General features: G+C 30.3%; 1 long non-coding RNA gene across 1 annotated transcript; it reads left to right on the top strand.

Moving 5' to 3' along the window:
- The first annotated feature begins 11,136 nt into the window (after positions 1-11,136).
- LOC118064721 (uncharacterized) lies at positions 11,137-12,107 on the top strand. The gene is made up of 3 exons (XR_004690080.1): positions 11,137-11,445; positions 11,525-11,682; positions 11,742-12,107. It is a non-coding gene; the product is annotated as an uncharacterized lncRNA (long non-coding RNA).
- Positions 12,108-13,895: the final 1,788 nt, after the last annotated feature.

Here is a 13,895-nt window from a genome sequence, read left to right as displayed (position 1 = left end):
TGGACAATGTGGAAATGCTTAATTTCATAGAAAAAGGTATTAGAGGAGGAGTGGCACAGTGTTCAAATAGATATGCAAAAGCAAATAACCCGTATATGTGTAATGATTATAACCCCAATGAAAATATATCATATCTCATGTATTTTGATGTAAATAATTTGTATGGAGCAGCAATGAGTGAGTACCTACCAACTGGATCATTTGAATGGGTGAAAGATGACATCAATATTTCTAATATCTGTGAAATAATTAAAAATATCTCCAATGATTCTCCAGTTGGTTACATTTTCGAGGTTGATTTAGAGTATCCAAAAATCTTACACGAGCATCATAAAGATTTGCCATTGTGTCCTGAACACCGTAAACCTCCAAACAGCAATAGCAGCAAACTTATGACGACATTATTACCTAAACTTGAATATGTGATTCACTACAGAAATTTAAAACAATGTCTCGATTTAGGAATGATTGTAACCAAAATCCATAGAGCCTTAAATTTAATCAATCACCATGGATGAAGAAGTATGTAGATCTGAATACAGATTTACGAAAAAAATCTAAAAATGATTTTGAAAAGAATTCATATAAATTAATGAATAATGCAGTTTACGGAAAAACAATGGAAAACGTTCGGAAGTATAAAGATGTAAAGTTAGTTACACAGTGGGAAGGTCGGTATGGTGCAAAAAATCTCATTGCCTCTCCAAAATTCCACAATAGTATAATTTTTGACAATGACATGGTAATAATAGAATTGAAGCGAAAAAATATATATTTCAATAAGCCGATATACGTAGGATTTGTAGTTTTAGATCTTTCAAAAATGTTTATTTATGACTTCCATTACAATTTAATTAAAAGACAATTTACAGACAATCAGGTAAAATTATTATACACAGATACAGATAGTTTAATTTATCAATTTCTCAATGCTGATATTTATGATTGCATCAAAGATAATATACATAAATTTGACACCTCAGACTATCCACCAAATAACCGTTTTAATATTCCATTAGTTAATAAAAAAATTGTAGGCCTTATGAAAGATGAAAATAAAGGTGAAATAATGACGGAATTCATTGGTCTAAAAGCAAAAATGTACACATTTAAAGTTCAAAATAAAAAAGACAAATATAGTAAAGCAAAGGGTGTCAAAACTGCAACAATAAAATCTATAACATTTGATGATTACAAAAAATGCTTACTTAATCATGAACAATTATGTAAAACGGAATATCATATAGTCAGCAAGAAACATGAAGTACATACAATTAGTAGACAAAAATTAGCATTAAGTTGGGAAGACAATAAAAGAGTTCTTCTAGCACAAACAACTGATACACTTCCTTGGGGTTATAATTTATATTAAATAGTGTAAATAAATTATTTTAAATATGAGGTTTATGTTAAAAAAAAAAATAATTTGTAAGAAAAAAAAAATTTATTCAATAAAAAAAAATATTATAAATTATTTACATTAGTTTGTATTGAACTCATCTTCTACAAATAATATGACAAAATCATCTTCATTCTTATTGGTCTTATTTTTTTTAATTTCTTTTAACATTCGTTTATTCATTTTATCAAGACGTTTAATTATTTTTTTTTCTCTTTTAATTTGTTGTTGTTCTTTATGAGTTAAAGATATCCATTTAATATTAGCAGCTTTATCTTTTGTATAACGTGGTAATTTTTGAGCATCACTATACATTTTGTCAGCCATTGTTTCTAGCTCTTCAGCTAAAGACATTTTGGCAGTCATTGTTTCTAACTCATCAGTTAGAGACATTATAAATCTTTTATGTTAATCCAGCTATTGTGTGTTTTATCGAATCCTAACCACTTGACAAAAGCTTGATTACCACGTTTTTTCAGAACTTTTTCTACCAAATAAATATCAGGGTATTGAACCTTAGTCAATTCTTCTTGATAAAAACCTCCTTCAATCGGTTGATCTTGATAGTCGACAAGCTTGTAGGTTACTGGATCAGTATTCAATACTTGACTTACATTAAAGATTTCAGTTGTCCAATTAGGGGTGTATCCCTTCTCAAAGACATGCTTATATTTACTTATGCGTACTTTGTCCCCAACCTTAAATTTAGTCTTTTTTATTTTTGTTGAACTTAAGTCAAGTTTATTTTGTAGATAGTATGACGTAATTGTTTCTCATTGGCTGAAGTAACATCAATCGGTTTTATTTTGATGGTTCTATGTTTGCTATTGTTATATGATGTCATCAATTTTGGTAAGATGTCTATCCACTGGTAATTACCTCGCAACGTAAATTGTTTCCACATTTGACTTTTTAACGTGCGATTAAATCGTTCACATATAGATGCCTTAAGATTACTAAATGTGGAATACATTTTGATATTATATTGTTTCATAAGTGCTTCAAATTCTTTATTGTAAAATTCTTTTCCTCTATCAACATGCAAAAATTTTGGCACTCTTTTTTGTGATAGAATCGATTTCATTGCATGGGCTACATCTTTACCATTTTTAGATTTTGTGGGCACAGCCCAAGCGTATTTTGAAAAAATATCAATAATAGTCAATAAATACTGATGACCTTTATTATAAGATTTATATGCTGTCATGTCAACTAGATCAGCTTGCCAAGTTTCATCAAGCCCACGTATATCAACATGTCGTCGTTGATAATTTCTTCTGACCGGTCTATGCAGCTCTTCAGTTATTATTTTTTTCTCCTTGTTCATGATGCTGCTGATCAAGATATTTCCGAATATTTTCTTCCAATTGTTTAATACTTTCAGCTTGTTTACGATTTGCTTTTTCCAGTAAACGTAATCGATCTGACTCATGCAGTTCAATTGTTTCATTCAATTCTTCTTTCAGACGTTTACGATGTTCTTGTGATGATTCAATATGTTGCTCTACTTGAACATTAATGATTTTGATTCTTTCTCTATTTTCTTCAACAATTCTTCTTAAATTTGCTACAGTTTCGCGTAACAGACGTAATTCTATTTCAATAAATTTTTTTAAAATTGTAATCTTTTTTTCAATTACTCCTAATGATGTTGCATCATTCAAATCTACTGGTTCAGCGAGATTACACAATCTCTTATTATCCATGTCAAACTGTTGATCCACAGTTAATTTGAATCCTTCACCAGGAGGCCCACGAACAGCACTTTTCACAATATCTTTCGCTAATTGTCGTCCAAAAACGTCAACACTCATTTTTAAACCTCTCACTTCAAAAGTTCTTCAAAGAATGAGTAGCTGTGTAGAATACATCAGATTAATAAATGATTTCAGCTTCACGCAATTCCTCTAAAATTGATAAAATTTCGTTAGTATGACTGAAATTTCCAGCAGTTTGAGATGCAATAAGTAAACGAAGTCGATCTACAAGTTCATTGGGATCATCCCAATAAATATAATCGGTAGGATGATTTTGTTTATGTTTAATCATATATTGTGGTAAACTTTCTCCACTTTTTGGTATATATTTACTGATTATGTCGGTGAATTTTTTTAAATTCTTATCTACTCTGATACTTCTGTCAGGAAGATAATGCTTTCGATAGGCGTTTGTCATACTGATAATTCTGCCATAAGTGTTTTCATCTTCTTTTGTTATTTTTGATTGATCAGGTGAATTCATAAATAATAATTCCAATAGACCAGAAGTAGTATTGTATTTTCTATCACCAATATAAATAAAATTATTGTCGAACCTGACTTCAGAATCACCCATCATCAGTCGATTACCTTTTAACTTTCGTATGCCATACTTTGTATCTAATTCTTTGGACAAGAGCTTAGAATCGAACATCTTCAAATACCTTACTACAGGTATGTCTTTAATAGGAGTACTTTGATGGGTAATTGTTGCTGTTGTATAAGAATCATCATCAGTTATTTCATAATCAGGTGTAAGGCTTTCTTGTTTGCTTTCAACTTCTTCTTTAGGCTCTTCTTTAGGTTCTTCTTTTTTTATTTTTATTTCTTGAGGTTCCTCTTTAATAAGTGTTTTATCAGCTAATTGTTTAAGAGGAGTCACCATAGGTTTAAATATTTCACTCATGGTTTGTTGAGTCATATCTCTTCCAAGTTTAATCAACTTATGCTTTTGGCGTATTGCATCACTAACTTTTGCTATTTGATGCAATATTTTTTTTTCTTGTTGCAGCTTCGTAGTTTTCATGTTGACACTTTGACAATCACATACATAATGTACAATTTAATGTATTCACGGTGAATTTATACTTATAAAGCAATCAAATCCTCTTCTATATCGCCCATTATTAAGATCACTGTCTTTATCAATTACCAAGAAGCCATATTTATCATTATTCCAGCACATTGAACATATATCTCGAAAATGAGAATAAGTCATGTCAGTATTTACATGATCATCGTAAATGTGTTTTAGATTCATGTCATCTTGCCTGAAAAGTACAAGAAAGTTTGTATTGTCACGCACCAAATGTTTAGGAATTCGTGCATAAGTTTGACAAAGATAGAAGCAGTCAATATCTCTATGTCGTCCCATACAAAAATAGGTTCGCATATTATCTTGTTTTTCGCATGCTACGTCATCGAAAATCATAATTGAGTTGGGTTTTGCTTCATCCGGTTTTACCACTTCCTCATGCTCATTAAAAGCATAAAATTTAATACCTTCAATTGGTTCAATTATTTTTTTTAAAAACTGATATTTAGGTTGGTTAAATGATTTTGAATACAAATAAATATTTTCAAATCGTAGGCCATTTGGATGTACAATAAGTGCTAAAAGAGTATTTGTCTTTCCACAATTTGATGGACCACAAATAACACCACGGACACTATTTGGTAAAAGTTGTCCGTGACGTTTGATATTTGTGTCTCGTGATAGGTCAAAGTTAATTACAGGCAACTTAATGTCTTGTTGATTGAACTTCATCTTGATGTAGAATGACATTCTAGCTATAAATTCACATCTTTTATAGGTGTCGAGTTAGTCGTTCTTGAACAATGATAGTGCAAAGACGTATCAAAAAACGAGGTGCTGGTATTGTTAACACACTTATAAACAAATTGCCATTTGAACTTCATATACCAGGATATCATTATTGTGGTCCAGGAACTAAATTGAAGGAGAGATTAGCACGTGGAGATCCAGGAATCAATCCATTGGATGCTGCTTGTAAAGAACACGATATTGCATATTCGCAAAATCGAGATAACATTGAAGCTAGAAACGCAGCTGATAGAATACTTGCTGAAAAATCTATGAAACGTGTTTTTGCGAGAGACGCAGATATTGCTGAACGAATTGCTGCTTTAGGAATTTCCAACGTCATGAAAGTTAAATCAAAATTGGGAATGGGTTTGAAAGAAAAAAACAAAAAGGACAAGGGAGTTAAACATTTGCGAAAAGTTGTTAATTCAGCAAAGCTTATGTTAAATTCCAGTTCAGATCCTATTAAATCTGCATTAGCTGCTGCACGAAAGACTGTTCGCGATGCTGGTGGAAAGAAAAAAATCAAAGTTCCACGTATTATACCAATGCCGCCAAAAGTGGGAGGTATTTTACCTCTTATACCTCTATTTGCAGGTTTAAGTGCAGTTGGTGCTGTAGCAGGTGGCGCTGCTGGCATTGCGAAAGCAATTAATGATGCTAGAGACGCCAAACGTCAATTAGAAGAAGCTAAACGACATAACGAGAAAATGGAAGCAATAGCTTTGGGTAAAGGTCTACGTCTAAAACCGCACAAGAGAGGATTAGGATTGTATTTGAAACCGGTAAAAAAAAACTTTTAAATTTACCCCATCGTGCACTGACTGATATTGAACTTCAAAAATATGCAAAAATCATGAAAATACCCTTTTTTCGTGGTGTTTTTATGCGAAATGATCTTCCAAAATCTTCACCGTGGAAAAATGAATCAGCAATTATTAATCTCGATGATAAAACTGGACCTGGAACTCATTGGGTGGCATATAAAAAACGTGGTAATAAAGTTATATATTATGACAGTTTTGGCAATTTGCAGCCACCACATGAGCTTATGAAATATCTTAATGTTGATAAAATACTGTACAATCATGAAAAACATCAAGATTACAGTACAGATAATTGCGGACACTTGTGTTTAAAATTTTTACGTAGAAAAGTATAAAAGTAATATGCACTTTCCAATAAGCATCAGTCATGGATGATTCACTCACGTTAACATTGTCTGGACAAACGTCCATTCTAGAAGCGTTTTATTTTCCGCCAATTGAATTATCATCATCTAAAAAATATACCCTAGGACTTGTGGAATTGTTAACCTTCAATTCCATTCCAAATATTGATAACGGCAATAATAAATTTTATTATACACTCAATGGTGAAGATAAAAGTATTAAAATACCCACAGGAAGCTATGAAATTGAAGACATTGAAAATTATTTGAAGAAAGCTGATACTCAATTATCAATTTCTATTAAGCCCAATAATAATGAACTACACAGTGAAGTTTACAGTGAAAATGCAACAATAAATTTCAAACCGCATGATTCTATTGGTAGTTTGTTGGGCTTTAGTCCACGAGTTATTTTTCCAAAATTGACTCACACATCAGATTTACCAGTATCTATCTTGAAAATTAATGCATTAAGGATTGAATGTAATATTACTACAGGAGCATACATGAATAATCAGTTGGTACATACGATTCACGAATTTTTCCCATCAGTTCCACCAGGATATAAGATCATTGAAGTTCCATCAAACGTCATTTATCTTCCAATCACCGTACAGACAATACATAATTTACAACTGCGCATTGTTGATCAAGACGGTCAATTGGTTAATTTACGTGGTGAAACTGTAACAATACGTTTACATTTGAAATCAGTCACGTAATGGGGATTGTTTATAAACCAATAGTAGGGGGAAGCTATAAAACTAACATATCATGCCTGAATCCCATCAGTCATCGAAGAAAATTCAAACGATTAACTTATCAAAATCGATTATTCCTACAAAGTCTGGGACTAAAAATACGCAAAAGTGCAACAAAATTAAAGTGGAAGTGTGTTGTCTTGCATGTCTTTTACCATGGAAGAAGAAAAATTAGCAATAAGCAAAGGTGTCATATTTGATGAGTCTATTGCACACATTGAGGTGCATGCTCATCAACCATATGCATCTACAACATATAATAATAATGATGAGATACATATCTCAGTTCAACATCAAGATTTATGTCTGTTGCCAAGCAAAAGTTCCCTTCATATTATGGGGAAATTTACAAAATCTAACGGAAATGCAGTAGCAGCAACATCAAGATTCGTTAATATGGCCGTATGCTATTTATTTGAAGAAATACGATATGAATTGAATGGTGTTGAGATTGATCGAAATAAAAATGTTGGTCTTACAAGTCTCATGAAGGGATATCTATCTCTTCATCCAGGTCAAAAAAATTATTTAGATAATGCAGGTTGGGTAACTGATAATGAAAGATTATTTAATGATAATGGATACTTTGATGTTTCGATACCGTTACATATGCTATTGGGATTTGCTGAAGATTATCATCGCATAATTGTCAATGCCAAACATGAATTAATACTTACTCGTTCAAATACCGATCTTAATGCAATTGTACAAGCTACAGCGGAACCTGAAGAGACGATCACGCTTATAAAAATTGAATGGATCATTCCTTATATCACTGTTGCAGACATGAAAAAGGTAGAATTGTTAAGTTACATTGCAAAAGACCCACCGATTCCAGTGAGTTTCAGATCATGGGAATTATATGAATATCCAATGCTGCCGAACACAACCAAACACGTATGGGTCGTAAAAACATCAACTCAATTGGAAAAGCCCCGCTATGTTATATTAGGATTTCAAACTGCACGCAAAAATGATGCTACAAAAGATGCAAGTCATTTCGATCATTGTGATTTAAGGGATGTAAAACTTTTCCTCAATTCACGATGCTATCCATATGGCAACATGAATCTTGACATAAGTCACAATCAATTTGCCTTATTATATGATATGTATAGAGATTTCCAAACATCATATTATGATAAAGAAGCAGAACCTCTACTCACGAAAAAAAAATTTATAGATATAGCACCACTCGTTGTAATTGATTGTTCTAAACAAAATGAATCCTTAAAATCAGGACCAGTTGATGTTCGACTGGAATTTGAATCATCAAAAGCTTTTCCTGCTAACACATCAGCCTATTGTTTGATCTTACATGATCGAATAATAGAGTATAAACCTTTAAGTGCGCAAATGAGAAAACTAACATAAAATATTGTAAAAAATATACATATTATATAATTATGATTATATTATTCATGTATTAATCAAATTTTTTTTTTTGCTATAAATAAATTGTGTACACGAAAAAGATTACTGTTTTCATTCATTTATTTCCAAAAAAAAATCTGATAGTTGGTAGCGCAAATTTTGAGAGAATATCAATACATTGACAAAACTTTGAAAAAAAATCAGTTATTTTTGCTGATAGTGAAATTTTAATCGCGGTTGGTAAAAAATCGGTATTATCATTGAAGATAATTTATCGAGGTTGGTAAAAAAAAAAATCGCTGCCAATAATTTATCAGTGTCGATAACTTATCGCAGTCGGTAACTTATCGTCAAAGTTATCGCGGTCGGTAATTAGTGCGGATCAGAACCCACTTTTTTGACTTGGCCGGTATTGCAGAGTGATCCAGAACCGGCCCTGCTTATCTACTTACCTATAGATACGAATATGAAAATTAGATATTCTATGAAGATTGTCGTTATCGAGGTCAAAAATTTATCTGTAGTGCCAGCTTTCACATTGTCAGGTGCACAATGTATTTCTTCTGGTAGAAGGAAGAAGGATGACTTCATAAAGAACCCATAATCATTCGAGGCAGACCATTGGGATCCATATACCAGCAATTCGGGAGCTCATAAAACACGTGCATAAGTATAAGTTGATGCCCCTGGACGTTGATTCCGACGTTTTTATCGAGTTAATAATTACCTTATTGAAAATAAATAACTATTTTCTTGAAGAATACTGATTATTACTTTTCTTATTTGCTTTCCAAATGTTGCAAGAGCAATGAAACCTGTACCAGCTTAACAAACAGTCAACCGTGAACGTCGTCGACGCCGACTACCAATTCCTACTTGTTGTACTGAACTTCTTAATTTCCTCGAAAGTTGAAAAGATGGAAATAATATTCATAAAAGATCATTTAGTAATGCAGACGGATGTATTGGAATAGCTTTCTACGATCCTCAAATGCTAAAGTATCCCGAAAAAGGGTACATTTAGATGGAACATCTAAGGTGAGTTGATGTTTATATTTGCATACAAATGTTTTTTTTCGAATGTCTCTAAGTCCTCTTGATAAAAACTTGATATTTCATATAATTGAAGAGCCTCTTATTTCTCTAAATGTGCACAATTTAGTAATTAATTAAGTCAACGCTTTTTGCTCACAGATTTTTCAGCCTACAAAAATTAATTGTGTGAATATAAAATTTACTTTTTTATTTCGTTATTCCATGGAGTTATTAATATCCCTGATGAAACAAACCGATAAAAACTTATAATTTGCGATAGATTCTAATACACAATTTATAAGAATGAATAAGAACTTATTAGGTCTATAAGAAGACCAAAAATGGTCTTATAACCATTCAATAAGAATTAATCAGAGTTTATAAGAGTAAAAAAAACTTGTGGTTTATTTTATAAGTATATGTACGGATGAATAATAACAATTTGATAAATTTCAATAAGAAATTATTAGTAAATAATATTTTTTAATCACTGAATAAATTTCATAAGAATGTATCAAAAGGATATCACAAGATGCAATAAAAATCTATTGGTAAAAGTGATGACTTTTCCTTCTATACAGTGTTATAAGATTTTGCAAGGAGGAATACTATAAGACTTTATAAAAAGCAATAAGCAAACAATATTTCTCAATTTCTGAATTGATTCATAAGAAACTACTAGACCATTTCGAATAAGATCCTATAAGAATTGATAAATAAGAGATGTCGTTCGATTCTTCGTCTGATTCTATTTCAATGAAGGACATTAGACTTTTCGATAGACATAACTGAATGGGATTGTGCTGATTCTAAAAAATAGTTAGCGATTTAATAGAAAAAAAAGAGTTCCATAGGATATGAGAGTAGAGATTTGAACAAGAAATCGATCGATTCAAGAAGATAATCCGACTTAGAACATTTATCTTCATTTCTAAATGTCGCAAAAGAATTCAGCCTTATTTAATAGGTTAAACTCCTCCAACATCCAATAGTAAATAACTTTTCTTTCGTTCTGAGTATTGTATCGACTGAAAAGCATAATCCTAGTAGAGACTATCATGATGAGAAAATATTTTCTAAGTCACATTTTTATGCTCGATGAATTCATAATCGTTCGTATAAGAAACGATCCTAGAGTTTCTTATGAAACAAGTCGATATATTGATGAAAATTATTTACCAATAACTTCTTATTTAATCTGATGACATTCATTCTGATAGAATCATATAGAACCAAACAGAACATCGAACGGTGTCACTTACTCACAAATTCTGATAGGATCTTATGACAAACTCAAATAGATTAGGCGGAAGTCATGTTTCCATGTTTTAGAATAGCGCAATCAACAGCGTACTAGACTGTAAAGCCGAGGATGCCAGGATCGAATCTCTCACCATCTGCATGATATTTTCGGACAAAATTACTAATAAATTTCATATCAGATGTATATGTAAACAACAAATCCGTATAAACAAAAAACTTCTAGAGCGAATTAAAATTTCCTTTTTTAAACTATTCTTTTTGTGGTAAGAAGATAAATTCGGATGAAAAACGATACCAAAACACGCTTATCGATCCTTGTTACCTAAGGGCACGTTCGACCATGGTCGATGAACTAATCGGCCGATTAATGTGTGTTACCAATTTTAAAAAAATGAAACAAGTAATGAGGGAAATGCACCGTTACACCATCTATTCAGCAACATTGAACTGTTACTTATGCGAGAATACCGATACAATAGCTTTGCAACAATAGATATAACTATACTATACAATAGATATTATTATTTTTGTTCCTTTAAAATCATTTTTTTTATAAACTAACAATACAAAAATTATTTATTTTTCATTAATGTAATGTACAATTATTAATCAGGATTTGAACTTTTCGTCAGACACCAACTTTTACAGTAGAAGAAAAAATGAATAAATTGCACTGGTAGAAAATCGTAAAAACGTAATAGAAAATAAAAGAACTGATGCTGTCTTCAATAATGAAAAGTGTAAAACTTGGAAGGATCTCACAGCAGAATTCAACATCGGAAAAAGTGTACAATGGTTGAATATAAAAGCACACACCAAGAAGAAGTACGCAGAATTAAAAAAACAAACAAGAAAGACAGGTAAAAAATGATAACATAATTTTAGGTTGCTTATTAATTGATAAATTTGATAACTAATGTAATGTTATAATTGTTGTAGGTGGTGGTTCAGTCGATGTTTTATGTAAACTCAATCAGGTCGATGAAGCTTGTCTCAGAATGATTTGAAATTCTATTGATGGGTTGGAGAATCCATACGATTTTGATGCTGGACAAATAGAAGAAAATGCTGACCCTAATCGGCAAGATGTTTTCCAAGTACGTATATTATGTTATTTAGAAAGTAATAATTATTTTATATTCAACATATTTTACAGTACTTAGTATCGAATTAAAATATCGATAAATGGAACACGTGGTCCTCAAAGAAATTGAAAAAACCACTGAGTCAACTGTTGAATGATGTTGTTACCAGTACTTCAAAAATAGTAAGGTCAATGCTAAGTACGTCAAAAATGGGAAATTTCAAGCTAAGTACTTTAAAAGATGTCAAATTAAATACATCAGTCGATCAAAAAAACAATCCTCTACTTCCGAAGATGGAATTAGTCGATTTAATGAAAAAAACTATTGAAAAACGAAATGCTATAGAAATGGAAATATATAAGACAGAGTTGCAAAAGAAAAAACTCGAATTAGAAATATTAAAAAAAAAGCATTTGAAGGAAAGTCTTCACAACTGAATTCTGGTCAAATACTTTTTCATGATTGGATTTTTTTTAAACAAAATGTTTCTTTAAAAAAGTAATACGTTTCTAACACAATTTGAGAATGTTTTATGTATATTATCTCAATAAACTTAATACTGATAATTATTTAATTTATTCATAGCTCCTGTTTTAATTTTCTTTAATCATGAAGAGAATCATTTAAGGAAATGAAAATTGTGTATGATTTATTCACAGTAAAACATACTTACTGAAGCAATGAACGATATTTAAAACACAGCATTATTATCTATTTCAATTCATAAAATAGCTTTCAACTGTCAACCATCTCTCCAGGCCTTAGGTGATTTATTTCACCTTATTTATAAAACAAAAATTGAATTATAATTATACGAGATAGATTTATAACTAGTTTTAATCATTTTAAAAATATCTTCTACAATGTCAAGTTCATAGATAAAGCATAACAAAGATTGTATCAGAAGAGCCAAAATTTAAGATGCAATTGACACAATAGAACATCTAAACATACTTGACTATTCAAATGTTGAAATAGTAAATTATGTTGTTGATAGATCTATTTGAACTTAATTTCTCTCTAAGAGTACTAAAATAGAAGAAAAGATGAATTTTATTACTGCAATATCTATAACTGACGAAAAGTTTAGTTCGTAGGAACTATTAAAAAAATCTGTTTTTATTGATACCCTTCTTGATTTAAGTTCTGATGATATGCTAAAATTATCTGTTAAATTAATTTCATTTGACTATTACTGGCCAAAATCAATAGAAAAAGTATTTTATTCGTATGATAAAAAGGTAATCATGCATATCATTTTGAAAAAACATTTGTTGATCTACATCACATTGTACAAAAATTTTTATCCTTAGTTTTATGGTTCATGTGTATTGGATGAAGATATTAACTTATTCTATTTATTAAAAGAGACAATTAAAAACAATAAAAAAACAAAAACATAATGCCATACGATGAATCCACAATATTTTTTTCGTATATATTGATACTTTTTTTTACATCTTTAAGAAATCTTATAAAAATCTATCTTTATAAAAACGTTCCTACTTGAAAAAAATATGTTTGAAATCGAAAAAGTTTAATTATAATGAAAATATGAAATTTAATTTATTGTTAAAATTTGCTACTGCAAGAGTTCTTTAAAAATGGTTATATGCTTATAAAATAATGAGGATATAAATGATTAATGAATGAAATTAATGAAAAGTGTTAAATTTATTTATAAATGTGCATGTTTTGATGGCAAAGTAATGTACGGATTTTTTGTATTGAAATACATGATAAAGAAAAATTTCATAAATAAATTTGAAATATTGGAACAATGAAAAATGTTAACTTATTATTTGTACATTCTAAATGTTATTATAAATAAAGTTATATCAGGTTATCAAAACGTTAATTTATATTTACACATCTTTCTTCACACGCTGAGAGTAGAAATATTTCATTATGATGTTGAATTTGTTTTATCTAGTTATACTTCACTACAATTTGTTTAGTTAAAAAGAATGTTGTTCCAATTTTTGAAACTTTCATCAATATTTTTATTCATTACATTATATTTCTTTGTTTCTTGTATATGATTAATGTCTTGATTCAACGAATTATTATTTATTGTATTAACGTGGGTACTTGTTTCGTTTGTAGTTGTTGATTGTGATTAAATTATTCTTCAAGATGCTGTTTACATGTATTTTCCTACAGTTAATTTATTTTCTATTATAAGAAATATGTTTCCACATTTTAACACATTTGAGAGCTTCATG

This window comes from Chelonus insularis, unplaced genomic scaffold (assembly GCF_013357705.1).
Source record: "Chelonus insularis isolate UGA/USDA-ARS -01 unplaced genomic scaffold, ASM1335770v1 contig_24_pilon, whole genome shotgun sequence".
NCBI classification, from domain to species: Eukaryota; Metazoa; Arthropoda; class Insecta; order Hymenoptera; family Braconidae; genus Chelonus; species Chelonus insularis.
Note: the sequence above shows the minus strand (reverse complement) of the source record. Positions and strands in the feature narration are given on the sequence as shown.